This window comes from Rhinopithecus bieti, unplaced genomic scaffold (assembly GCF_001698545.2).
Source record: "Rhinopithecus bieti isolate Rb0 unplaced genomic scaffold, ASM169854v2 scaffold_44159, whole genome shotgun sequence".
Taxonomy (NCBI): domain Eukaryota; kingdom Metazoa; phylum Chordata; class Mammalia; order Primates; family Cercopithecidae; genus Rhinopithecus; species Rhinopithecus bieti.
This window is the reverse complement of record NW_016818573.1, coordinates 1471959-1498550: the sequence shown is the minus strand read 5'-3', so window position 1 is coordinate 1498550 and position 26592 is coordinate 1471959. Positions and strand designations below refer to the sequence as shown.

Sequence of the window (26592 nt, the reverse complement as noted above, 5' to 3'; positions counted from 1 at the left end):
TTTTTTTGAGATGGAGTCTTGCTCTGTCGCCCAGGCTGGGGTGCAGTGGCGCAATCTCGGCTCACTGCAAGCTCCACCTCCTGGGTTCATGCCATTCTCCTGCCTCAGCCTCCTGAGTAGCTGGGACTACAGGTGCCTGTCACCATGCCCGGCCAATTTTTTGTATTTTTTAGTAGAGACGTGGTTTCACTATGTTAGCCAGGATGGTCTCGATCTCCTGACCTCATGATCTGCCCGCCTCAGCCTCCCAAAGTGCTGGGATTACAGGCTTGGGCCACCGCGCCCGGCCCAGTGAAAGTTGTATCTTTTAACCTGACCATTCCCAGAGTAGCACAAAAGATCTGGCCAAGCCTGGATGAAATACAAACAGGAGTATTTCTATTCTCTTACACCAAACTGTCAACAACAGTGTTTGTTTTTAAGTTGATGACATACATTGGACTAACATGGCAGACACTTTCATAAATCTTAGCTGTTTCAACTTTCATCCTGTTAGGTTTTCTGGCTATTTATATCTGACTAAGTAAATTTTAACTGTTACTGCTACAAATTAACTTTACTCTTCAGTAAGGTTCAAGGGAGTTTCAAACATTAACATGATCTCAAATGAGATCAGTAAACCATAAGCTTTTGATAAACTTTTATGAAACATATTTATAATCCAGCTAAGGAATAATAAACAGATCAAATCCACTAAAGTGAGGGAGAAAAGCATGGCATTAGAGTTTCTAACCAATATTAAAGAATGTTCCAGGCACGGTGGCTCATGTAGCAGCACTGTGGGAGGCTGAGGCAGGTAGATCGCCTGAGGTCGGGAGTTCAAGACCAATCTGGACAACATGTCAAAACCCTGTCTCAACAAAAATTACAAAAAATTAGCCAGGTGTAGTGACACGCACCTGTAGTCCCTGGTACTTGTGGGGCTGAGGCAGGAAGATCGCTTAAGCCTGGGAGGTGGAGGTTGCAGTGAGCCTAGATTATGCCACTGCACTCCAGCGTGGATAACAAAGTGAGACCCTGTCTCAAACAATAAAAAGGAAGACAGAAAAAGAGATAATCTGTCACAGTAGATAGAAAATTATATTAAACTGAATTCATTAAATGTTTTAACTCCTACCATGTGCCAAACACTATCAATGCTCTAATAAATAAGACTGCCATGATTCTTGCCCTCAGAATCTATAAAAAGTAAAAAGACAATTGGTGTATTATTTCCTATGACAGCAGAAAAATCAAATGTTAAAGAAATGGGGGCCAGGTGCGGTGGCTCATGCCTGTAATCCCAGCACTTTGGGAGGCTGAGGTAGGCAGATCAGGAGGAGATAGAGACCATCCTGGCCAACATGGTGAAACCCTGTCTCTACTAAAAATACAAAAAAAATTAGCTGGGCGTGGTGGCGTGTGCCTGTAGTCCCAGCCACTCAGGAAGCTGAGGCAGGAAAATCGCTTGAACCTGGGAGGCATAGGTTGCAGTGAGTCAAGATTGCACCACTGTAAGCCAATCTGGGCGACAGAGCGAGACTCCATCTCACACACAAAAAATATTTTTTTTTAAGGCCAGGCACAGTGGCTCATGCCTGTAAACCCAGCACTTTGGTAGGCCGAGGCAGGTGGATCACTTGAGGTAAAGAGTTCAAGCCAGCTTGGCCAACATGGTAAAACCTCATATGTACTAAAAATACAAAAAACAGACAGGCATGGTAGCACACGCCTGTAATCCCAGCTACTCAGGAGGCAGAGGCAGGAGAAGCTCTAGAACCCGGGAGGCAAAGGTTGCAGTGAGCTGAGATCGAGATCACGTCATTGCACTCCGGCCTGGGAGAGTGAGACCCTGTCTCCAAAAAAAAAAAAAAAGAAAGAAAGAAAGATAGAAAAGAAAAGAGAAAGAAAGACAAAAGCAAAACTAAAACATAATTCCACTGAGTAAGAAAAAGTAGTGATTGGGAAGATTGTAAAGAAGCTTTTGAAGTGGTGGCAATTTCAAATCTTGACTGAGTAGCAGTTACACAGGCATTTGCTTCATGCTTATTCACTACACCATATACATTTATGTTTTACGGTCTTTTCTGCATGTGCTTCTTCACAAGAAGTTTTCAGAAACCGAACAGACACTATTTCATACCGATGCTAGTGCTCCTAAAGTTCCATAGCAAAGACCCTCTCAGATGTTTATGAAATGAAGAGACAGGCCGATGCAGTGGCTCACGCCTGTAATCCCAACACCTTGGGAGGTGGAGGCGGGTGGATCGCCTGAGGTTACAAATTTGAGACCAGCCAACCCCATCTCTACTAAAAATACAAAAATTAGCTGGGTGTAGTAGTGCATGCCTGTCATCCCAGCAACTTGGGATGCTGAGGCGGGAGAATCGCTTGAACCTGGGAGGCAGAGGTTGCAGTGAACTGAGATCACGTCACTGCACTCCAGCCTGTGCAACAAGAACAAGATTCCATCTCAAAAAAAAAAAAAAAAAAGAATAAATATATATAACTGAAGTATTTACAGATGAAGTAATACTATCTGGGATTTCATTCAAGACAACTAAGAGGGAGTAGAAGATAGAGATAAAAGAAGATTTCCACGTTTTGATAACTGTTGAAGCTTGGCAATGGGTACATGAGTGTTAATCACACCACTGTTTACTTCATATGTTTAATTTTTTCTATAGTAAGGTTTTTAAATGTTTCTAATTTTAATTACTGTACTTTTAGGAATAAGGATTTAATAGGAAACAGAAAAACAAATACATAATTGAGCTCTTTGTACTTTTATTTCTAAACTTTTTTTTTTTTTTTTTGAGATGGAATCTCACTCTTGTCCCTCAGTCTGGAGTGGGATGGCGTGATCTCGGCTTACTGCAACCTCCGCTTCCCAGGTTCAAGCGATTCTCCTGCCTTGACACCTGCCCACCACCCCCTCGCCGCCAGTAGATGGGTTTACAGGCACCCGCCACCACCCCTGGCTAATTTCTGTATTTTTAGTAGAGGCGGAGTTTCACCATGTTGGCCAGGCTGGTCTAGAACTCCTGACCTCAGGTGATCCACCCACCTTGGCTTCTCAAAGTGTGGTATTACAGGCATGAGCCACCACACCCAGCCTTATTTGTAATGCCCTAAGAAAGTAGATATAGGGTGGGTGTGGCAGCTCACGCCTGTAATCCCAGCACTTTGGGAGGCCAAGGTGGGTGGATCACTTGAGGTCAAGAGTTTGAGACCAGCCTGACCAACATGGTGAAACCCTGTCTCTACTAAAAATGCAGAAATTAGCCAGGCGTGGTGGTACACACCTGTTACTCAGGAGGCTGAGGCAGGAGAATCATTTGAACCTGGGAGGTGGAGGTTACAATGAGCGGAGATCGAGCCACTGCACTCCAGCCTGGATGACATAGCGAGACTCCATCTCAAAAATAAATAAATGAATGAATGAATGAAATACCATTCAGCCATAAAAAAAGACTGAAATTCTGTCATTTTCGGCAACATGGATGGAATTGGAGAATATTAAGTAACATGAAATAAGCCAGGCACAGAAAGAGAATTATCACGTGTTCTCACTCAAATATTAAAAAACTAAAATGTTGATCTCACAAAGAGAGAACAGAATGATGGACACCAGAGGCTGGGAAGGGTGTGTATGAAGGGCAAGGGGGTGCATAAAGAGAGGCTGGTTAATGGGCATGAACATACAGTTAGAAGGAGTAAGTTCTGATGCTCAGTAGTTAGTAGGGTGACTATAATTAATAACAATGAATTGTAATTTTTTTTTTTTGAGACAAGTCTCATTCTGTCACCTAGGCTGCAGTACAGTGGCACGATCTCAGCTCACTGCAAGCTCTGCCTCCCGGGTTCACACCATTCTTCTGCCTCAGCCTCCCGATTAGCTGGGACTACAGGCGCCCACCACCACACCTGGCTAATTTTTTGTATTTTTTAGTAGAGACAGGGTTTCACCATGTCAGCCAGGATGGTCTCGATCTCCTGACCTCGTAATGTGCCCGCCTTAGCCTCCCAAAGCGCTGGAATTACAGGCATCAACCACCGCGTCAGGCCAATAACAATGAATTGTATATTTCAAAATAGCTTGAGGGGAGGACTTGAAATGTTCCTATTAAATATTCAAGGTGATAAGATGCCCCAAATACTCTGACTTGGTCATTACAATCTATGCATCTAATAAAGCATCACATGTACCCCAAAACAATAGGGAAAATTGTTTCACACATGAAGAAATGGTTAAAAAATAAGGGACGGAAGTAAATGGATGGGTATCTTCAAATGTTTGTGTTTCCCAAAATATGAAGTTTAGCAGAGTTCCTAATATTTTCATCAATGAGACAATGTGGAGTGACATTCCAAAGAGAGGGGGATAAACTGAGAAAGTGCCCACGAAGCTAAATGAGTAGTATTTATCAACCTTTGACTTGGGCAAGCATGAGGTAAAAGGCCTGGAGAAAAATTAAGTAATCTATGTAGTAATTAAAATATAGTGTTTTTTCACTAGTTCTACCTAATAAAAAGTGATCCAAATCTATGGTGATACCTCATGATGTTAACCCAGAATCTCTGGTAAGGTTCTTCATAAAGTAGACTCAATAAATAATTGGTGAATTCAACATACTACTAGAGACAGAAAGGTTAATATAAATAAATAAAAAGTATACTTGTAACTTTTTTTTTTTTTCTGAGACAAAGTTTTGCTCTTTTTGCCCAGGCTGGAGTGCAGTGGCACAGTCTTGGCTCACTGCAACCTCCGTCTCCCGGGTTCAAGCAATTCTCCTGCTTCAGCCTCCCAAGTAGCTGGAATTACAGGCGCCCACCACTACACCCAGCTAACTTTTTGTATTTTTAGTAGAGGCGGGGTTTCACCATGTTGCCAAGGCTGGTCTCAAACTCCTGACCTCAGGTGATCCACCTACCTTAGCCTCCCAAAGTGCTGGGATTACAGGTGTGAACCATCGCACCCGGCCTACTTTTAACTTCTTTTTTTTTGTCTTTTTTTCTTTTCCTTTTTGTGGAGAACGGGGTCTCGCTGTATTACCCAGGCAGGTCTCGAACTCTGGGCTCAAGCTATCCTCCCGCCTCTGCCTCCCTGAGAGCTGGAATTACAGGCGTGAGCCACCGCGCCCGGCCTACTTTTAACTTCTTTTAAGGTTTTCTTGAGACATCGTCTTGCTATGTTGCTCAGGGTGTTCTTCCTGCCTATATTCTTAACTTTGTATAAAACCATGATTTTTTTTTTTTTTTGGAGACAAGGTCTCACTCTGTTGCCCAGGCTGAAGTGCAGTGGCGTAATCATGGCTCACCGCAGCCTTGACCTTCCAGGCTCAAGTGATCCTCCCACCTTAGCCTCCCAAGTACCTGGGACTAGAGGTACACGCCATGACAGCCAGCTAACTTTTGTGTCTTTTGGAGAGACAGGATTTCGCCATGTTGCCCAGGTTAGTCTCCAACTCTTGGGCTCAAGCCTCAAACTCTTCCTGCCTCGGTCTCCCAAAGTGTTGGGATTATAGGTGTGAGCCACCACACCCAACCCACAAACCGTGGTATTCTCTCTTAATTGGTGGCACCACCCATCAACCAGGAACTCAAGCTAAGAACACAGGAGTAGGCCAGGTGCGGTGGCTCACGACTTTAGTCCCAACACTGTGGGAGGCCAAGGTGCACAAATTATTTGAGGTCAGGAGACCAGCCAGGGCAACACGGTGAAACCTGGACTCTACTAAAAAAATATATATAAAAATAGCCAGGCATGGTGGCGCATGCCTATAATCCCAGCTACTGAGGACCGGAGGCAGAAGAATCACTTGAACCCAGGAGGCACAGGTTGCAGTGAGCCAAGATTGTGCCAGCTCACTCCAGACTGGGTGACAGACCGAGACTCTGTCTCCAAAAAAAAAAAAAAAAAAAAGGCAGCAGCAGCAACCTTGCAACCTTTGGGCTAGTCATGATAGCTCATGCCTGCAATCCTAGTACTTTGGGAGGCTGAGGCAGAAGGATCACTTGGGCCTAGGAGTTCAAGACCAGCCTGGGCAACCAATGTAGACAGATCCATCTCTAAAAAACAGAGAGGCTGGGCACAGTGGCTCACACCTGTAATCCTAGCACTTTGGGAGGCCAAGGTGGGTGGATCACCCGAGGTCAGGAGTTCAAGACCAGCCTGGCCAACATGGAGAAAACCCATCTCTACTAAATACAAAAACGTGCTGGGCATGGTGATGGGTGCCTGTAATCCCAGCTACTTGGGAGGCTCAGGCAGGAGAATCATTTGAACCGGGGAGGTTGAGATTGCAGTGAGCTGAGATCACGCCACTGCGCTCCAGCCTGGGAGACAAAGCGAGACTCCGTCTCAAAAGACAAAAAAAAAAAAAAAAAAAAAAAAAAAAGAAGCAACCTTTGGTTGGCAGGGGTCCAGGGTACACTTACTTGCCCTGGCTTGGTTAACTGGTGTCACCAGGAAGGATGTAGTAATGGGCCCATTCTGTACTCACTGAAGGTTATTTAAATAAGACTTAAGGAGCACAGGGGAAAGCAGCAGTCTTCAAAAACTTAGTATGACTGCCTGTGATTCAAAGATACTACACCTAAGATACCATGAGTGGTTTAGAAAAATGTCAGCAAATTCAATTGGCAGGAAATATGAAGAAACAATTTTAAAATAACTTTAAGTTGGGAAGTGTGAAATTAAGGTAGCTACCTCTAGTTAATTTTTTGTTTCCAACAAACAGAAAAACTGCTACAATTCCAATGGTTCTCAAACTTTACCATCTATCAGAATCACCTGGAGAACTAGTTGAAACATAGGCTGTTGAGTCCCCACTGCCAGAGTTTCTGATTCAGTACGTTTGGGGTAGGATCCAAGAATTCCATTTGTTGTTGTTGTTTTTTTTTTGAGATGGAAGTCTTGCTCTGTCACCCAGGCTGGAGTGCAGCGGCGCAATCTTGGCTCACTGTAACCTCCACCTCCCTGGGTTCAAGCAATTCTTCTGCCTCAGCCTCCCTAGTAGGTGGGATTACAGGTGCACACCACCACGCCTGGTTAATTTTTGTGTTTTTGGTAGACATGGGGTTTTGCCATATTGGTCAGGCTGGTGTCGAACTCCTGACCTCAGGTGATCTGCCCACCTTGGCCTCCCAAAGTGCTGGGACTACAGGTGTGAGCCACCACGCCCGGCCAAGAATTCCCTTTCTAACTAGTTCCCAGGTAATGTCGTCTGGGGAGCACACTTTGAAAACAACTGGTTTAAATTATTAGAACTAAGAACCTTGTAGGTGAATAAAATACAGCTAGATAACTAACCTATGCTTCCTGATTAGCAATCAAAGTTTTTTATCATTGTTGAAATTCACTTATTATGTTCTCTATATTTTATGTATTTTTAGGACTACACATTTTCGTTCAATTCAATAGACAATTTTTGAGCACTTGAGTAAAACATACTCCTTGTCTTAGAGAAGTCTACTCTTACTAGGTAAAAAGAGACTCACGGTCAAATACAGACTTGTGCCACTTAACGGCATTTCAGTCAACAACTGTATATGTGACGGTGGTCCTGTAATATTATAATACTATAGTTTGGCCGGGTGTGGTGGTTCACGCCTGTAATCTCAGCACTTTGGGAGGCCGAGGCGGGCGGATCACAAGGTCAGGAGATCGAGACCACGGTGAAACCCCGTTTCTACTAAAATACAAAAAATTAGCCGGGCGTGGTGGTGGGCGCCTGTAGTCCCAGCTACTAGGGAGGCTGAGGCAGGAGAATGGCGTGAACCCAGGAGGCGGAGCTTGCAGTGAGCCGAGATCGCGCCACTGCACTCCAGCCTGGTGGACAGAGTGAGACTCCGTCTAAAAAAAAAAAAAAAAAAGACCCAATCATATGCCAGTAAGCCCTTCCTTAGGCCCAGAATCATACCCAATTAACTACTCAACAGTTCTACTGTGACATTTCACAAGCATTCACATTCAACCTTTTCAAACTTTCTCAAAACTGAACTTATGCTCCTTTGCTCAGTCCCCAAACCTGCTCTTCCTTCAGTGTACCCTATTTCAATAAAAGAACTGTATTATAAGCCATGCACTAGGAAAGCTTGGGAGTCATACTTATATTTACCTCCTTTACACTGACCCTCAAAACATTCAATGAAAAGTCTTATGATTCTATTTCTTTTTTTTTTTTTTTTTTTTTTTTGTGAGGGTGGTCTTCTCCCCGGGGGGGGGGTGGCGGTGGCCGGCTCTCAGCTCACTGCAAGCTCCGCCTCCCGGGTTCACACCATTCTCCTGTCTCAGCCTCCCGAGTAGCTGGGACTACAGGCGCCCGCCTCATCGCCCGGCTAGTTTTTTGTATTTTTTAGTAGAGACGGGGTTTCACCGTATTAGCCAGGATGGTCTCGATCTCCTGACCTCATGATCCGCCCGTCTCGGCCTCCCAAAGTGCTGGGATTACAGGCTTGAGCCACCGCGCCCGGCCGATTCTATTTCATATATATTCCTCAATCATAGTATCAATCATAGACTCTCCACCACATAATCAATCTCCTCTCTAATTCTGCCAGCACTCAACCATACTACATCATCATCTTACCTGAACCAATATAGTAGCCTCCTAATTAATCTCCCCAAATCTATTCTTGCCCTCTCCCTGATACTGGTCCAAACGCATTACTACTCTGCCGAACTTCTGCCTTCCCAATGGCTTCAGGATAATGCCCTATTTGATCTGACCTCTCTACCTTGTCAAGATTTTAACTCTCTCCTCCACTTACATCTCTTCAGTTACAATGGCTTTTTGGTGTTTTGTTTAGTTGGTTGGCACGTTTCTCAAACATGTCTAATTCTTTCCAACCTTAAGAGTTTCTGCATGTGCTAATCACTCTGCATCTTTGCCTGGTTACCTCCTAGTCACCCTTCAGGTCTCAACTTTAAAGGCTTTCTCAGGATTCTCTGTTTCTACCCACTACTGAAGGCTAGATTAGCTCACTCTATCATATACTCTCATTGAAGCCTATGTTTACCTTCGTAGCCCTTTGTGTAACTATAATTAACATCACTAGCATTTGTTTAATGTCTGACTTTTCCACCAGACCAGAAGCTCCATGACAGAGGGACCATATCTGTTTCATCCATTACTGTAATACAGAGCTCTACATGGTATCTGGACATGGTTAAATGCTCAGTATCATTTTTTCATTCCTACCTTTGGGCTTTGCATTGCCTGTTCCCTATACCTAGGGCCCCAGATTTGGTCCCTGGAGCCCTTGAACGTCACAAGATTGGCTGTTCATCACTCAGGTCTCAGTACAAAACGCCACCTTCTCAAGAAGCCTTTCATTGATCACTCAATCTCAAGGAATTCTCCATCCTACAAGTATCTCATCATCCTTGTAATTTCTTCAAAGCACTCAGCATTATCTGAAACCACAGCATTTAGAAGACCCAAATAAAATGCTTAGCACAACATAAGCACTCAACAAACATTTGTTTAAGTGAATGAATCTCCTGAATGAGAACAGATGACTTGGGAAACACCCTGAATTCATCAGCAAAACATTTATAAACTATGTACCAACAAAGTTGATGAAGAGGCAGTATAGCTTAGGATGCTCTGGAATCACCAGACCATTTACTTTGAATCCTGGCTCTGTCCCTTAACTGGATAACCTGAGACACTTAACTGCACTTTGGATCTGTTTCCAAAACTGTAAAATGGGAATCAAAGAATCCATTTCAAAGGGTTCTTGAGAATTAAATTAGTGGGTATATGGAAAATGCCAGTACCAAGCACACAGTATACATTTGATCGATGTGTGCTATTATCCGTGAGATTGGGCTTTTATCTCCTAGTTTCAAATATGCAGTTGACTTTTCCTTTACCTTATCCCCCAAAAAAGGTTTCTGGCCTGGTGAAAAAGTCAGATATTAAACAAAAATACTTACACTAGTAATGTTAACTATAGTTACACAAAGGCTACAAAGGTAAACACAGAATGCAATGGAAGTATATGATAGGGTGAAAACTATCTAGAATCTACCCTTCAGTCATGGGTAGAAACACCAATGCATAGTTCTATAGGGTGTGCACTGTTGAACTCCAAGGGCGTCTTTATTCACATAGATTAAGATACGTGAATGGCAACTTTTGGGATTATCCAACATGTAGCACTGTCCACGAGTTCTGGCAACCCTATGAATGGTGATGCTCAAAAGATTAAGATGGTGATGACCAAAAGACTAAGACGACAAAAAGACACAAGAGACAAAGAAGTACTGTGGAAACTATAAAACTACTATAAAATGATCACTACATTTATGAATATATATTATCTTGAGGTCACTTTCAGAAACGAGTCGGCCAGATTACTGCCTTGACACACAAAGAAGTTCCTAACGTCTGTGATCCAGGATCTAAAGAGATGAATTAAGGCTGAGGACCACAACCAGCTCATGAGGCAGTTTTTCAGAGTGATCGCGCAGCCTTCAGCCACAGGGCAATTAAAAATATTTTAACATTTGCTCACAACAGCACCACAACTTTTATCTCATTTCCCTATCCTTCAAAGAAAGTATCAAAAGGAAATCTGCGCCCGGTGTGCTGGCTCACACTTGTAATCCCAACACTTTTGGAGACCAAGGCAGGTGGATCATGAGGCAGGTGGATCACAAGGTCAAGAGAGCGAAACCATCCTGACCAACATGGTGAAACCCTGTCTCTACTAAAAATACAAAATTAGCTGGGCATGGTGGTGCATACCTGTAATCCCAGCTACTCGGGAGGCTGAGGCAGGAGAATCGCTTGAACCCAGAAGGCGGAGGTTGTGGTGAGCCGAGATTGCGCCACTGCACTCTAGCCTGGGCAACAAGAGTGAAACTCCGTCTCAGGGAAAACACACACACACAAAAATCTGATCTGCTGTAGCTTAATGATTGATGCCTAGACAGTGAATGCTTACGTGACCAAAATAAGTTGATCTCTGAGTATGTTAAAAGGAGTAAAGAAAATAGGCAACTGGGTTGAGAATTGTCATGACCATGAAGTTAGTTTTGTGAAAATTCAACAACAAAAAAAGGGCTTCATGCTTACTTTTGCCAAGCATGATGTGGGAAACACAATGTGAGGCTGCTTTTGAGATGTTCTGTTAGATTTATCTAAAACTTAAGGCTGGGCAAGGTGGTTCATGCTTGCAATCCCAGCACTTTGGGAGGCTGAAGCGGGTGGATCACCTGAGGTCAGAAGTTCAAGACCAGCCTAGTCAACATGGCGAAACCCTGTCTCTACTAAAAATATAAAAATTAGCTGGGTATGGCGACGCATACCTGTAATCCCAGCTACTCAGGAGGCTGAGGCAGGAGAATCGCTTGAACCCAAGAGGCAGAGGTTGAAGTGAGCCGAGATCGCACCACTACACTCCAGCCTCGGCAACAGATTGACTCTGTCTCAAAAATAAGTAAATAAATAAAAATTAAAAAAATAAAATTATAAAATGAGCAGTAGATAATTAGGATGGAAACACACAACCTATCTACTCGGTATTTCCCTTTATATCAGGGTTTGTCAACCTTGTACTACTGACATTCTGCACCTGTTAATTCATTGTAGTTAGGGCTGTCCTGTGCACTGCAGATGCTTCAGCAGCATTCCTAGCCTCTACTCATTAAATACCAGTAGCACTACCCCAGTCTGACCATCAGAAATGTCCACTGCTAAATGTTTCCTTGGGGGCAAAATCATCCCCAGTTAAGAATCTGCTTTAAGGCCGGGCGCGGTGGCTCAAGCCTGTAATCCCAGCACTTTGGGAGGCCGAGACAGGCGGATCACGAGGTCAGGAGATCGAGACCATCCTGGCTAACACAGTGAAACCCCGTCTCTACTAAAAAAAAAAATACAAAAACTAGCTGGGCGAGGTGGCGGGCGCCTGTAGTCCCAGCTACTCGGGAGGCTGAGGCGGGAGAATGGCACAAACCCAGGAGGCGGAGCTTGCAGTGAGCTGAGATCCGGCCACTGCACTCCAGTCCGGGCGAACGAGCGAGAGTCCGCCTCAAAAAAAAAAAAAAAAAAAAAAAAAAAGAAGTATCTCCAACTGTCTAAAGCCTCATCCACTCATATTCTCTCCTCACAGTTGCAAAAAATCTTTCCCCTGGTCTTCCTGGTAATCCAAGCTAAATCCCAAAGCCTACCTTAACATTTCATTTGTCTTTGCCTCCAAAATCCTCAGAAAGCATGCTGTACAACTTCGACAAGGACAGGTCAGTTTTCTTGTTTAAAACCACAGTTGGTGCCGGGCATGGTGGCACATGCCTGTAATCCCAGCACTTTGGGAGACCGAGGCGGGAGGATCACAAGGTCAGGAGTTCGAGACCAGCCTGACCAACATGGTGAAACCCCTCTCTACTAAAATACAAAAATTACCTGGGTGGCCGGGCGCGGTGGCTCAAGCCTGTAATCCTAGCACTTCGGGAGGCCGAGACGGGCGGATCATGAGGTCAGGAGATCGAGACCATCCTGGCTAACACGGTGAAACCCCGTCTCTACTAAAAAATACAAAAAACTAGCCGGGTGAGGTGGCGGGCACCTGTAGTCCCAGCTACTGGGGAGGCTGAGGCAGGAGAATGGCGTAAACCCGGGAGGCGGAGCTTGCAGTGAGCTGAGATCCGGCCACTGCACTCCAGACTGGGCGACACAGCAAGACTCCGTCTAAAAAAAAAAAAAAAAAAATTACCTGGGCATGGTGGCGCGCGGCTGTAAACCCAGCTGGCAGATGCAGGAGAATCGCCTGAACCTGGGAGGCAGAGGTTACAGTGGCCCGAGATGGGGCCACTGCACGTCAGCCTGGGAGAGAGCGCGACTCCCTCTCAAAAAAAAAAAACCACAGTTGGAGGCCAGGTGTGGTGGCTCATGCCTGTAATCCCAGCACTTTGGTAGGCCGAGGAGGGCAGATCACCTGAGGTCAGGAGTTCAAAACCAGACTGACCAACGTGGCAAAACCCCGTCTCTACTAAAAATACAAAAATTAGCCAGGTGTAGTGGCAGGCACCTGTAATCCCAGCTACTCGGGAGACTGAGACAGGAGAATCATTTGAACTTAGGAGGTAGAGGTTACAGTGAGCAGAGATCAGGCCACTGCACTCTAGCTTGGGCAACAGAGTGAGACTCTGTCTCAAAACAAAAACTAAAAATGGGCTAGGCACAGTGGCTCACATCTGTAATCCCAGCCCTTTGGGAGGCCAAGGCAGGTAGATCACTTGAGGTCAGGAGTTTGAGACCAGCCTGACCAACATGGTGAAACACCATCTCTACTAAAAAAACACAAAATTAGCCCGCCATGGTGGTGCACACCTGTAATCCCAGCTACTTGGGAGGCTGAGGCAGGAGAATGGCTTGAAGCGGGGAGGCAGACATTGCAGTGAGCTGAGATCGCACCATTACACTCCAGCCTGGGCAACAAGAGCAAAACTCCGTCTCAAAAAAATAAATAAATAAACAAAAATAAAAGCACAGTTGGTAAGAGACTTGATACTAAAACTCAAGGCTCAACATCCCCAATTAAGTACTCTTCTCTATTATAACATGCTGCTATCCATCGGTTACAAAGTTTAGTCAGTCCTTCACTGCCAATGTGTCTTGCTTCTATCTCTTCCTTTCCATTTCTACCTATAACCTACAGCAATGGTTCTCAAACTTTTGCATGCATCAAAATCACCTGCCTTGTTAAAACACAGAATGCTGGGCCCCAGCTCCAGAGTTTCTAGTTCAGTAAGTTTGGGGTGGGGTCCAAGAATTTGCATTCTAACATGTTCCCAGACACCCAGGTAATGCTCATGCTGCTAATGAGAGACCTACACTTTGAAAACCATTGCCTTAAGAGTTCAGGGTTCCTGTCACCTCAAAAGGTAAGCTATTTGAACATCCTTCTATACCACCCCCAACCCGAAACTGTAGGTATTACTCCCAAAACGTCACTTTGGCCAAATCACTGTTAAAAACAAACCGGCTGGGTGCAGTGGCTCATGCCTGTAATCCCAGCACTTTGGGAGGCCGAGGCGGGCGGATCATTTGAGGTCAGAAGTTCCAGACCAGCCTGGCCAATAATAGTGAGAACCCTGTCTCTATTGAAAATACAAAAAATTAGCTGGGCGTGGTGGTGTGTGCCTGTAATCCCAGCTACTCAGGAGGCTGAGGCAGGAGAATCGCTTGAACCCAAGAAGTGTAGGTTACAGTGAGCCGAGATCATGCCATTGCACACCAGCCTGGACGTCGCAGTGAGACTCCATATCCAAAAAAAAAAAAAAAAAACTTCTAATGGCTATGTCCATACTTGGCTTTCAAAGTTGTTTAAAATTTCTACCCAACATTATCAGCAGTGCCTCTCAAAAGACACCACTTACTTTAGTACTGCTCATCCATCAGAGATCCACAGAATAGGCCTTATAGTAGTAGTATAAAGCTTATGCTGTCTTTACCACCTGAAAGGCCACCCTCTTCCCTCCTCCTCTCTACCTACCTGAAGGAGGCCTTCACCAATGTATTTGCCAAAAACATTCGTTTGGTCACTATTTGCTGCCTTTTATCTTTAGGGTTTAACTTTTTACCAAGTACTCACAGACAGAGAAAACCCCAAGAACCTAAAATTTAAAACAGAAAACAAGGATATGAGTGACATACACAAATAAAAGCCTTGACATACACACAAACTGCACAATACTGCTATTTTAACAGATCAAGTGCAATAAGTTCAAAGTTCATGAAAAGAAAGAATGTACCATCTTTTTTGAAACATGATCAAACACTGGCTATCAAATATTTATAGCTATCTCATTCAGGATGTTAAGCAGACAGACGTCAGGAAGAAAATGTTAAAGTAGGCGGGGAGTGGTGGTTCATGCCTGCAATCTCAGTATTCTGGGAGACCAAGGCAGGTGGATCACCCGAGGTCAGGAGTTCCAGACCAGCCTGGCCAATATGGTAAAACCCCATCTCTACTAAAAATACAAAAATTGGCCAGGCATGGTGGCACACGCCTGTAATCCCAGCTACTAGGGAGGCTGAGGCAGGAGAATCGCCTGAACCTGGGAGGCAGAGGTTGCAGTGAGCTAAGATCGCACCACTACACTCCAACCTGGGCAACAAGAGCGAAACTCCATCTCAAAAAAAAAAAGAAAATATTAAAGTAGCCTCAAAAAAAGAGACAGTACTCAGCCTACACACAGTGCAGTAAGAGTAGTTATCATTATTATCAATATTATTTAAGATGGAGTTTCACTCTTGTCACCCAGGCTGGAACGCAATGGCGCGATCTCAGCTCACTGCAACCTCCACCTTCTGGGTTCAGGCAATTCTCTCACCTCAGCATCCCGAGTAGCTCAGACTACAGGTGTGCACCACTATGCCCAGCTAATTTTGTATTTTTAGTAGAGATGGGGTTTTGTCATGTTGGCCAGGCTGGTCTCGAACTCCTGACCACAGGTGATCTGCCCGCCTCGGCCTCACAAAGTGCTTGGATTACAGGCGTGAACCACTGCACCCAGCCTGTTTTCTGTATAAAGTACATAAGAGACACTGGATGATATGAGAGAAGAAACTTGGAGTTGGGAGTCAGGGTACCTGAGTTCAAGGTCTGGTTTCACCTCTTACCAACTCTGTGATCTTGGGCAAGTCATGGCCCCTCTCTGGGCCTCTCTCTCCATAATTAAAAAAAAAAAAAATCAAGGTTTAAAACTATACCATCTACTTTACAAGGTTCTTTTGAGAATTAAATAAGGTAATATATATGAAAGAACCTAGCCTACTATCTGACATACAATAAATTTTTACTGAATTTTAACCCTTCCTGATGTGAAAGTGCAATGCAAAAATAAACTACTATTCCCAAAGTGAGATAAACAGAGAAAATTAATGAAACCTAATTAAGAGTGTCCATTACCCCCCCAAAATAGAAAGATACAAAGAATGTATGTCCATCTACATAATATACGTAATGTATCAATTACTTGACTTAATAACCAAAACCAAGATCTCAGAATAACACAAACATCATCACTTGCAACTTCACAGCTTTAAGGCTGTCTAAAGGTCAGCAAAACCTAGGCACAGTTTAGGACAGGGTTAGAACAAGGGAACTTAAGGCCGACCACGGTGGCTCATGCCTGTAATCCCAACACTTTCGGAGGCCGAGGTGGGCGGATCACTGGAGGTCAGGAGTTTGAGACCAGCCTGATCAACATGGTGAAACCCTGTCTCTACTAAAACAATACAAAAATCAGCCAGGCGGGGTGGCGGGCACCTGTAATCCCAGCTACTAGGGAGACTGAGGCAGAAGAATCAGTTGAACCCGGGAGGTGGAGGTTGCAGTGAGCCGAGATCACGTCACTGCACTCCAGCCTGAGCGACCATAGTGAAACTGTCTCACACAAGGGGGAAAAAAAAAAAGAATAGGAGAGCTTAAAATTCAGACTAAACTTTACTTTTTTTTATTTTTATTTTTTGAGACGGAGTCTCTCTCTGTCACCCAGGCTGGAGTGCAGTGGCACGATCTCAGCTGACGGCAACCTCTGTCTCACGAGTTCAAGCGATTCTCCTGTCTCAGCCACCTGGGTAGCTGGGATTACAGGCATGTGGTGCCACTACGCCCGGCTAATTTTTGTATTTTTAGTAGAGACAGGGTTTTACCATGTTGGTCAGGCTGGTCTCGAACTCCTGACGTCAAGCAATCTACTCCCCTTGGCCTCCCAAAGTGCTGGGATTACAGGTGTAAGCCACATCTGGCCAGACTAAACTTTTAAAGTCAACTAGACACTTTATTATTTGTTCTAACGGTCCGAATACCAAATATCATCAATGTGGTATTCTGAGATGTATGCTACGCATACGTTTTTATATGTTACAGTTTAGGTCTCTGGTTCTTATCTATGCTGCAAGACCCAATATCCAGATATCCTCCTCATCCCTACCTGCCAAAGTGTCCTCTATTCTAATTTATTAATTTTTTTAGAGACAGGGTCTTGCTCCGTAGCCCAAGCTGGAGTGCACTGGCACAGTCATAGCTCACCACAGCCTTAAGCCCCTGGGCTCAAGTGATACTTCTGCCTCCACTTCCTGAGTAGCTGGGACCACAGGTGTGAGCCACTGCATTCAGAGCTTCCTCCACTCTAGTGGCTTACTACTAGCATTCAAGAAAACTGGTAGCAAAGAAGAGCATATATTAGGGCTTTCAACAATATCGACAAATACTTATTCAGCACTTGCTATGTGTTAGGCCCTATTTGAAGCATCTAGCACATAGCATCAACAAAAACAAAGTCTCAACTTTCAAGGAGCTTATACTCTAGTGGGAAGCTATACACAAAGTACAGTAGTGATTAGTGCTCAGCAAAATAAAACAGAAAATGATAGGGCTTAAATATAATCCTCATTCTACGGGCCCAAAATATAGCTTACTGTGGAAGACTGACATATAAGAATAAATAATTAGCTCCATCATTATCTGCATTTTTGAATCACTCAAAAATGGTCAAGTTTTTCCTACATTTATTAGGAGGGAGGCTGCAACAATGAGACCAGTGTGCTCTCTACCAACACAGACTAAAGACTAAATCTCATAAAATAATTAGAAATAAACTAATTCAACAATGTAGACCACATATAATTTTTTCTAGTTAACATTATACTTTCGGCCGGGCGCGGTGGCTCAAGCCTGTAATCCCAGCACTTTGGGAGGCCGAGACGGGTGGATCACGAGGTCAGGAGATCGAGACCATCCTGCATAACACGGTGAAACCCCGTCTCTACTAAAATACAAAAAACTAGCCGGGCGAGGTGGCGGGCGCCTGTAGTCCCCGCTACTCCGGAGGCTGAGGCAGGAGAATGGCCTAAACCCGGGAGGTGGAGCTTGCAGTGAGCTGAGATCCGGCCACTGCACTCCAGCCTGGGCGACAGAGCAAGACTCCGTCTCAAAAAAAAAAAAAAATTATACTTTCATACTAGAAAAAAAAAAAGGCTTAAAATAAATATTCTATTTTACCTAGTCCATTCCCAGTCAAAAAGACCTCAGGGTGGGAAGGGGGACCAGGTGCAGTGGCTCACACTTGTAATCCCAAGACCTGAGGAGGCTGGAGAGGCCTCCAGGCAGGAGAGAGGTTCACCTAAGCCCAGGAGTTTGAGACCAGCCTGGGCAACACGTGAAAACTTGTCTCTAGAAAGATTTTAAAAATAAGCCAGGTGTTGTGGCATGTATCTGTGGTCCAAGCCACTCAGGAGACTGAGGTAAGAGGATCACCTGGGGAGGCTGATGCTGCAGTGGTAGTGCCATTGCACTCTAGCCTGGGCAACAGAGTAAGACCCCGTATAGAAAAAAAAAAAAAAAAAAACGGCCAGGCATGGTAACTCACGCCTGTAATCCCAGCACTTTGGGAGGCCCAGGAGGACAGATCGCCTGAGGTCGGGAGTTTGAAACCAGCCTGGCTAACGTGGTGAAACCCCATCTCTACTTAAAATACAAAATTAGCCGGGCATGGTGATGCACGCCTGTAATCCCAGCTACTTGGAGGCTGAAGCAGGAGAATCACTTGAATCCGGGAGGGGGAGGTTGCGGTGAGCCCAAACTGCACCATTGCACTACAGCCTGGGCAACAAGAGCAAAACTCCATCTCAAAAAAAAAAAAAAAAATTAAATTTAAAAAAAGATAATCTAGTAATCACTGCTGAATTGGGGGAGACACTTTCAAGGGTAACCCAAGAAAAGGTGGGACTATTACCAGAGTTTCAGTGGCCCCAGTTCCTTGCAACAGATAAATGATTTAGCTATTTCATAGAGAATTATATGTAAGACAAGTTAACAGGATTGAATATGTGATAATATGATAACATCTTTCAGAAAAGCTCTCCATTTGTTTTTTATTTCACTTTTTTTTGCTAGGCGAAAGTGCTAAAAGCTCTCAATTTCATCAAGATTGACAAGCACACCAGGCATAGTGGCTCACACCTGTAATCCCAGCACTTTGGGAAGCCAAGGTGGATCACCTGAGTCTGGGAGTTCAAGACCAGACTGAGCAAAAAAAACCAGACCAGCCTGAACAGCCTGAGCAGGGAGAGCCTGCCTTTACAGAAAAAATTAAAAATTAGCCAGGTATGGTGGCACATGCCTGTAGTCCCAGCTACAGTTCCATGCTGAGATGGGAGGACCACTTGAGCCAGGCGGTTGAAGCTACAATGAGCTATGATCACGCCACTGCACTCTAGCCTGTGCAACAGAGTAACACCCTGTCTCCAAAAAAAAAAAAAAAGAAATACAGAAATAAATCATTGTTACCTCAGAACAACCCACCCCAGCATCAAAAGGAAGCTTCTATCCCTCCCACTTGAGTACCTCCTCAGGTATACAAACTCGCCTCAGAGATCTGGCTTTGTTCTGGCAATCTATATACAAAAGTCCTAATATTTTCATTACCTAAAAAAAAAATTAAGTCTTGCTTAAGAGAAGCCAAACACTGTTTATCCACCCTTTATCAATCAATACCTAGCTGTTCAACTCCAACAATGCTAAATATTCTAGTTCCAGAAAGTGTAGCTTATGTTCCAAATCTACACATATACACTATCTTCAAAGGCGCATTTCCTTTCCACATGTAATAGGTAAATAACGAAGCTTGGAAAAACACCCCTTTATTTATTTATTTATTTATTTATTTATTTATTTATTTATTTATTTATTTTTGAGGCAGAGTCTTGCTCTGTCACCCAGCTTGGAGTGCAGTAGTGCGATCTCAGTTCACTGCAAACTCCACCTCCTGGGTTCAAGCAATTCTCCTGTCTCAGCCTCCTGAGTAGCTACGACTACGGGCGTCTGCCACCACGCCTGGCTAATTTTTGTATTTTTAGCAGAGACAGGGTTTCACCTTGTTGGTCAGGCTGGTCTCAAACTCCTGACCTCAGGTGATCCACCCACCTCGGCCTCCCAAACTGCTGGGATTACAGGCCTGAGCAACCGCACCCAGCCAAAAAACAATCTTTGTGTGAGAAATGGGGGTCTATGTTGCCCAGACTGGTCTCGAACTCCTGCACTCAAGTGATCCTCCCTTCCTGGCCTCCCAAAGTACTGGGAGTATAGGTGTGAGTCACCATAACTGGCAAAAGACAGTTTTTTAAAACTAGTTATTCCTTTTTTTTTTTTTTTTTTTAGATGGAGTTTTGCTCTGGTTCCCCAGGCTGGAGTGCAACAGCATGATCTCGGCTCAGCGCAACCTGTCTCGTGGGTTCAAGTGATTCTCCTGCCTCAGCCTCCTCAGTAGCTGGGACTACAGACAGGCATGCGCCACCACACTCGGTTAATTTTGTATTTTCAGTAGAGATGAGGTTTCTCCATGTTGTGTCAGGCTGGTCTCGATCTCCCAACCTCAGGTGATGGGCCCGCCTCGGCCTCCCAAAGTTCTGGGATTACAGGCATAAGACACCGCCCTCGGTCTTTTTTTTTTTTTTTTTTTGAGACGGAGTCTCGCTCTGTCGCCCAGGCTGGAGTGCAGTGGCCGGATCTCAGCTCACTGCAAGGTGGGACTATAGGCTCCCGCCACGACGCCCGGCTAGTTTTTGTGCATTTTTTAGTAGAGACGGGGTTTCACCGTGTTAGCCAGGATGGTCTCGATCTCCTGATCTCGTGATCCGCCCGTCTCAGCCTCCCAAAGTGCTGGGATTACAGGTTTGAGCCACCGCGCCCGGCACTTTTTTTTTTTTTTTGAGGCGGAGTCTCGCTCAGTCACCCAGGCCGAGTGCAATGGTGTGATCTCGGTTAACTGCAACCTCTGCCTCTCAGGTTCAAGTGATTCTCCTGACTCAGCCTCCTGAGTAGCTGGGATTACAGGCACCCTACACCACGCCCGGCTAATNGGTATAAACCCTACTGAGCAATATCTACCAGGATGCATGAGCCCTTCGATGCAGCAATTCCACTGCCAAGAATTTCTCCGACATTTATACCCACACGAGTGGAAACCAATGTACAAGGAAAGTCATTGCAGCTTTGTCTCTAATAACAAGAGTTTGGAAATAAACCAAATGTTCAGTGATAGGGGTCTGGTTAAATGAACTGTGGCTCATGCAGGCAATAGAATACCATGCAGCCATAAATAAGAACAAGGTCGCTCTGTGTACTGATACAGAATTATTTCCAAGATAGAGTAAGTGAAAAAAAAACAAAGGCAAAGTACAGAACAATGCACTTTGAATAGTGCTGTCTTTTTGTTTAAGGAGGTGGGAAATGTCTTATAAGTGTAGAATAGTTCTGGAAGGTACACAAAACAAGTTATAGTTGTGCCTCTGAGCTGGAGGAGCGTGTGGCTGTAGAATAAGGAGAGAAGGAGACTTTCTCTGCATGATGTGTCCTAAATGTTATGTCATGAATATGAATTACAGCAAAGCAATTTTTTAAAAACCACTATTCCAGTATTGTGGTATTTAATGAACTCTGTAGACACCATCTGTTTCCATAGCTGTCTGACCCCTCCAACCCCACCCCTACTCCCAACACTCACACATACACACACACACACACACACACACACACACACACACACACACACAGAGAGAGAGAGAGAGACAGAGAGACAGAGAGAATAGAGAGAGACAGAGAGAGAGAGATCTTGGAAGGGGAGGCTGGTTCTGACTCATTCCTACACTCCCTGGAGCTCAGCACAGCACCCAGCACAGAGCCTCCTGCCAACAGTCATGTGAGTGAACTATCTTGGAAACAGATCCCCCAGTCCCAGTCCAGGCTTCAGATGATTTCTCACCAGGCTGACATGTTGACTGCAGCCTCATAAGAGATCCCAAGCCAAAACCACTGAGCTAAGCTACTTCCACATTTCTGACTTACAGAAACTCTGTGAGATAATAAATGTTGGTCAGGTGCAGTGGCTCGCACTTGTAATCCCAGCACTTTGGGAGGCTGAAGTGGGTAGATCACCTGAGGTCAGGAGTTCGACACCAGCCTGGCCAATATAGCAAAACCCCGTCTCAACTAAAAATACAAAAAAATTAGCCAGGCATGGTGGCAGGCGCCTGTAATCGCAGCTACTTGGGAAGCTGAGGCATGAGAATCGTTTGAACCCGGGAGGCAGAGGTTGCAGTGAGCCAAGATCGCGCCACTGCACTCTGGGCGAGAGTGAGACTCTGTCTCAAAAAAATAAAATAAAATAAAATAAAAGAAGTGAAGCTGGGCACAGTGGCTCACACCTGTAATCCCAGCAATTTGGGAGGCCAATGTGGGTGGATCATTTGAGGTCAGGAGTTCGAGACCAGCCTGGCCAACATGGTGAAATTCCATCTTTACTAAAAATACAAAAATTATCTGGGTGTGGTGGCAGGCACCTGTAGTCCCAGCTACTCGGGATGCTGAGGCAGGAGAATCACCTGAACCCGGGAGCCAGAGGTTGTAAGTGAGCCCTGATAGTGCCACTGCACTCCAGCCTGGGCAACAGAGTAAGACTCGTTCTCAAAACAAACAAACAAACAACAAAACCCAAAAGTCTGGGCGCAGTGGTTCATGCCTGTAATCCCAGCACTTCGCGAGGCTGAGTCAGGCGGATCACCAGAGGTCAGGAGTTCGAGACCAAACAAGGTGAAACCCCGTCTTTACTAAAAATACAAAAATCAGCCAGGTGTGGTGGTAGGCACCTGTAATCTCAGCTACTCTGGAGGCTGAGACAGGAGAATCACTTGAACCCAGGAGGAAGAGGTTGTAGTAAGCAGAGAGAATGCCACTGGACACCAGCCTGGGTAACAAGAGTGAAACTCCGTCTCAAAAAAAAAAGTGAAAAGTTTTGCTTGCTAGAAAGGCTCTTCTTTTAAAGTCTGGACTGCAAAATCCCTTAGATATCTACCTAACAACTTGACATGATAAAAGTGAATTCCATATAGCAATAACTACCTGGGAAAGGAGTTTTATGGCATCGTCTCTTTTTCTCTTCCCAAAGAAAAGTTTAATTCAAGAAATGTAAAAAAAAAAAAAAAAAAAAATCCCAATGATACAATATTCCACTACGGATATGCTTAATTTCCACAAAATTAGAGATGAAGAATTATCATCTCAACACATGAATTGGGAACGAGACAAATCTCTGAAATCAGGCTCACCGGAATATATGCATGCTGAATATATACTTCCCAATACACACCAAACCTTTCTAGCAGTCACAAAACAAATAAATAAATAAATAAGCCAGGTACTGTGGCTCACGCTTGTAATCCCAGCACTTTGTGATGCCAAGGTGGGAGGACTGCTTGAGGCCAGGAGTTCAAGACTAGCATGGGCAACATAGCAAGACCTCGTCTCTAAGAAAAAAAAAAAAAATCTGAAAATTAGCCTGGCATGGTGGCACATGACTGTAGTCCCAGCTACTCAGGAGGCTGGAATGAAAGATTGCTTGAGCCCAAGAATTTGAGGCTACAGTGAGTTATAATCACGCCACTGAACTTCACTCTGGGCAGAGCAAGATCTTGTCTATGAAAATAAAAATAAAAGGCCAGGCACGGTGGCTCACGCCTGTAATCCCAGCACTTCAGGAGGCCGAGGTGGGCAGATCACAAGGTCAGGAGATCGAGACCATCCTGCCTAACATGGTGAAACCCTGTCTCCACTAAAAGTACAAAAAATTAGCCGGGCGCAATAGTTCTGGCTACTCAGGAGGCTGAGGCAGGAGAATGGCGTGAACCTGGGAGGCAGAGCTTGCAGTGAGCAGAGATCGCGCCACTGTACTCCAGCCTGGGCAACAGAGCCAGACCCTGCCTCAAAAATAAATAAATAAATAAATATAAAATAAAACAAATAAAATAAAAAACAAGCCATGGCCAGGTACGGTGGCTCACGTCTGTAATCCCAGCACTTTGGGAGGCCAAGGCGGGTGGATCATGAGGTCAGGAGATCAAGATCATCCTGACCAACATGGTAAAACTAAGTTCTCTACTAAAAATACAAAAATTAGCTGGGCGTGGTGGCCTGTAACTACAGTCCCAGCTACTTCGGAGGCTGAGGCAGGAGGATCACTTGAACCCGGGAGGCGGAGGTTGCGGTGAGCTCAGACCACGCTGCTGCACTCTAAGCCTGGGCGATAGAGTAAGATTCGATCTCAATAAAAATAAATAATAAGTCTTTTCTCAAAAAGAGTAAGGATCATTAGAAAATGTATTAGAGAACCATTCGTTTTCTCCTAAATTCAGTCTAAAATGCAGAGCCAAATAAAACCACCATAAATTCCTTTAGTAATCTTCTAGGCCTTTCTTCAGTTCAGCAAATTTCACATACTACATACAATTCTGTGGCTTTCCTCATTGCCCACTCTTCAAACACAAATTCAAATTTTTATTAATACTGGAGACTATTAATAAAGCTATCTTTGGCTAAGAAAACAAAATTGAATTCTTAAACTCCAATAGGGAAACCTTAAGAGGAAAACATGGCTTAAAGGATCCAAGTGTTCGTATACAGATATAAGCTAATCCTTTCAAATCATGTCTAAAATTTCTTTCAACAACATCTCATACATTCCTCCCAAAACACAGAACTTTATCAGCATCCAGTATTCTACCTACTTGTCTTCAATCAATCCCAACAACCCTTCAAAGCTACCAAAGTGTTAATTTATAAAACAAAAGAGAATAATTCATAGTTCTACTCCCCAGCTCAAAGTCACAAATCAAATCTTAAAAAAAAAGTATTTAACTATCCTTCCTCAAACAGCTCTACCCCCAAAATTTATATTCTAATCTAACTTAATCAGATGTATTACAATGTCAGTATTGTAAAATTAGGAATCTTTGTCACATTGTAATCCACAAAATCCCTGGGTATACCATGGTTTCTATAAAAGCTAAAGGCTACATATAACTCCATTTCCAAACAGGATAAATATATAAAACATAAAATATTTTTGGCCAAAAGCCAAATTCGATATTAATACACCTTTCCCCCTCCTCTGGTGCACAGAAAAGTCACCTGAAAAGTTTTAATCACAGATCCACAGTATATTCACAAATGGAAACAAAACAGTTATCCTACTTCAAAACTGGAGGGTGTGGTGGGGGGAGAAAATACTAACCAATCTCTGGCTGTAACGAATCCTTTCTTCTTCGGGTTCCATCTCTCACTCTTCTGTTGAAATTACTGTAAAGAAACCACTCCAGGGCTGCCTTCCTCTTCCTCCTTAGGAACCAGATTGCAACACTAAAGAATAATGATACAAGCAGAAATGAGAACTCATTCTCAAACTTGTGCTTTCTGTTCACGGAAAGGAGTATTTAAGGTAACTGTTAAAGGTTCTCTGAAAAATCAGGTTCCTCTTCATGAGTTTGGGACCTTTCTGCTCTTGGGCAAGTGGTTCCATGTCATGTTCAACATTAATCACATTACAACTGTCGGAGGCCTAGACGAAACGAGATGTTGGTTTCAGTTCCTTGTGGATGGGCCACACCACTAGTTTCTCCCCACGGGATTACCACTAGCAAGGATCCCCTTCGTGACAGCATCAGCACGAAAAAAAAAGCTCAGGACTTTTATCTCTAGAGAGCTGACCAGGTGAAACACCACTGAACTAATCCCGATCCTAACCAAATTAGTTCTCTCTCACCAGTAATCAGAAACTAAAGGAAAGAAGGGTAGACTATGTAAAAAGAGGACAAGAAATTAGGATTTAAATGACCCCAAAACAATTTCCCATACCCTCCTGTAAAGCCGTGCACAATCGTCGCCTTCCTTTCTAGACTCCCCGGGTCTTTTCATTCCCAAATCTACCCTCCACCCCAACACAAGATGTGCACAACTCTGAAACAAATTTCAGAGGCGCAAATCAAGGACCAAAATTCCACCTGATCTTTTTGGATAAAGTAATAAAATAAACGATCGCATCTATGGATACGAGGAAAATACATCTTGTCCAAAAATGCAATAAAAGACCGGCCGGGGCGACGGTCAATCGGCAATACCAAGAAACGGTTTCCTTTTTTCTAAATATTCTCGTGGATAATGGCTTCCATTGAGAACGCAGGTTCCCCCCGTTTTTGTCACTACATTACAGCCACGTTAACAGCATCCTTTCAAAACTGCTACGAGACCAGAGGACCCGATGACACAGTTTGCGAGAGCAGTTGGTGGCAGAGCCCTCCCGGAGGAAGCCCTGGCCCGAAGTCCGGAGGGAAACGGTGCTTGCACCCCCTGGGCGACGACCACCCGGGCTTGGAGCAGCCAGGGCCGGAGAGGAAAAAGGGCGAATCTCGCTGGGCTCCCCCAGGAAAAGGCGTTTCAATGGTTCACCCATCGGAAAAAGAAACTTTGCATTCAGTCTTTGGATAACACAGTCAACCAAACTTCCAAATGAGGGGGGGAGGGGGAAACTCACCGGAGATTCTGCTCTTGAGTTCTTGTCCAAGTGAGAAGTAAAAGATTCCAAAGCTGAGAGGAATAATTAAATCCCAAACGTCGTCTTCGGTTTTTCGGTGGATCAACCCAGTATCCAGAGAGGGTCAGAGCGACCAGGAAAAGGGAGCAAACAGTTGCTGAATCAAACCTCCTCTTCTGGCTTTGGAGACCGGGAGTCGGAGGCGTCAGGAGAGGGGAGCGCGACCCCTC

The 26592-nt window shown here is 44.5% G+C and overlaps 1 protein-coding gene across 2 annotated transcripts in view; it reads right to left on the bottom strand.

Annotated features, from left to right (window-relative positions):
- The window catches only part of KDM2A (lysine demethylase 2A), a 150366-nt gene extending 123774 nt beyond the window's left edge, over positions 1-26592 (bottom strand). The window contains exons 1-3 of one of the 2 annotated variants that reach the window (XM_017857106.1): positions 26363-26586; positions 25067-25191; positions 14488-14608 (exon numbers count right to left, since the gene is read on the bottom strand). The gene's annotated coding sequence lies outside the window, so the exon portion shown is untranslated. Of the gene's footprint in view, positions 1-14487; positions 14609-25066; positions 25192-26362 lie in introns of both variants that reach the window. The other variant, XM_017857105.1, reaches the window with a different exon arrangement.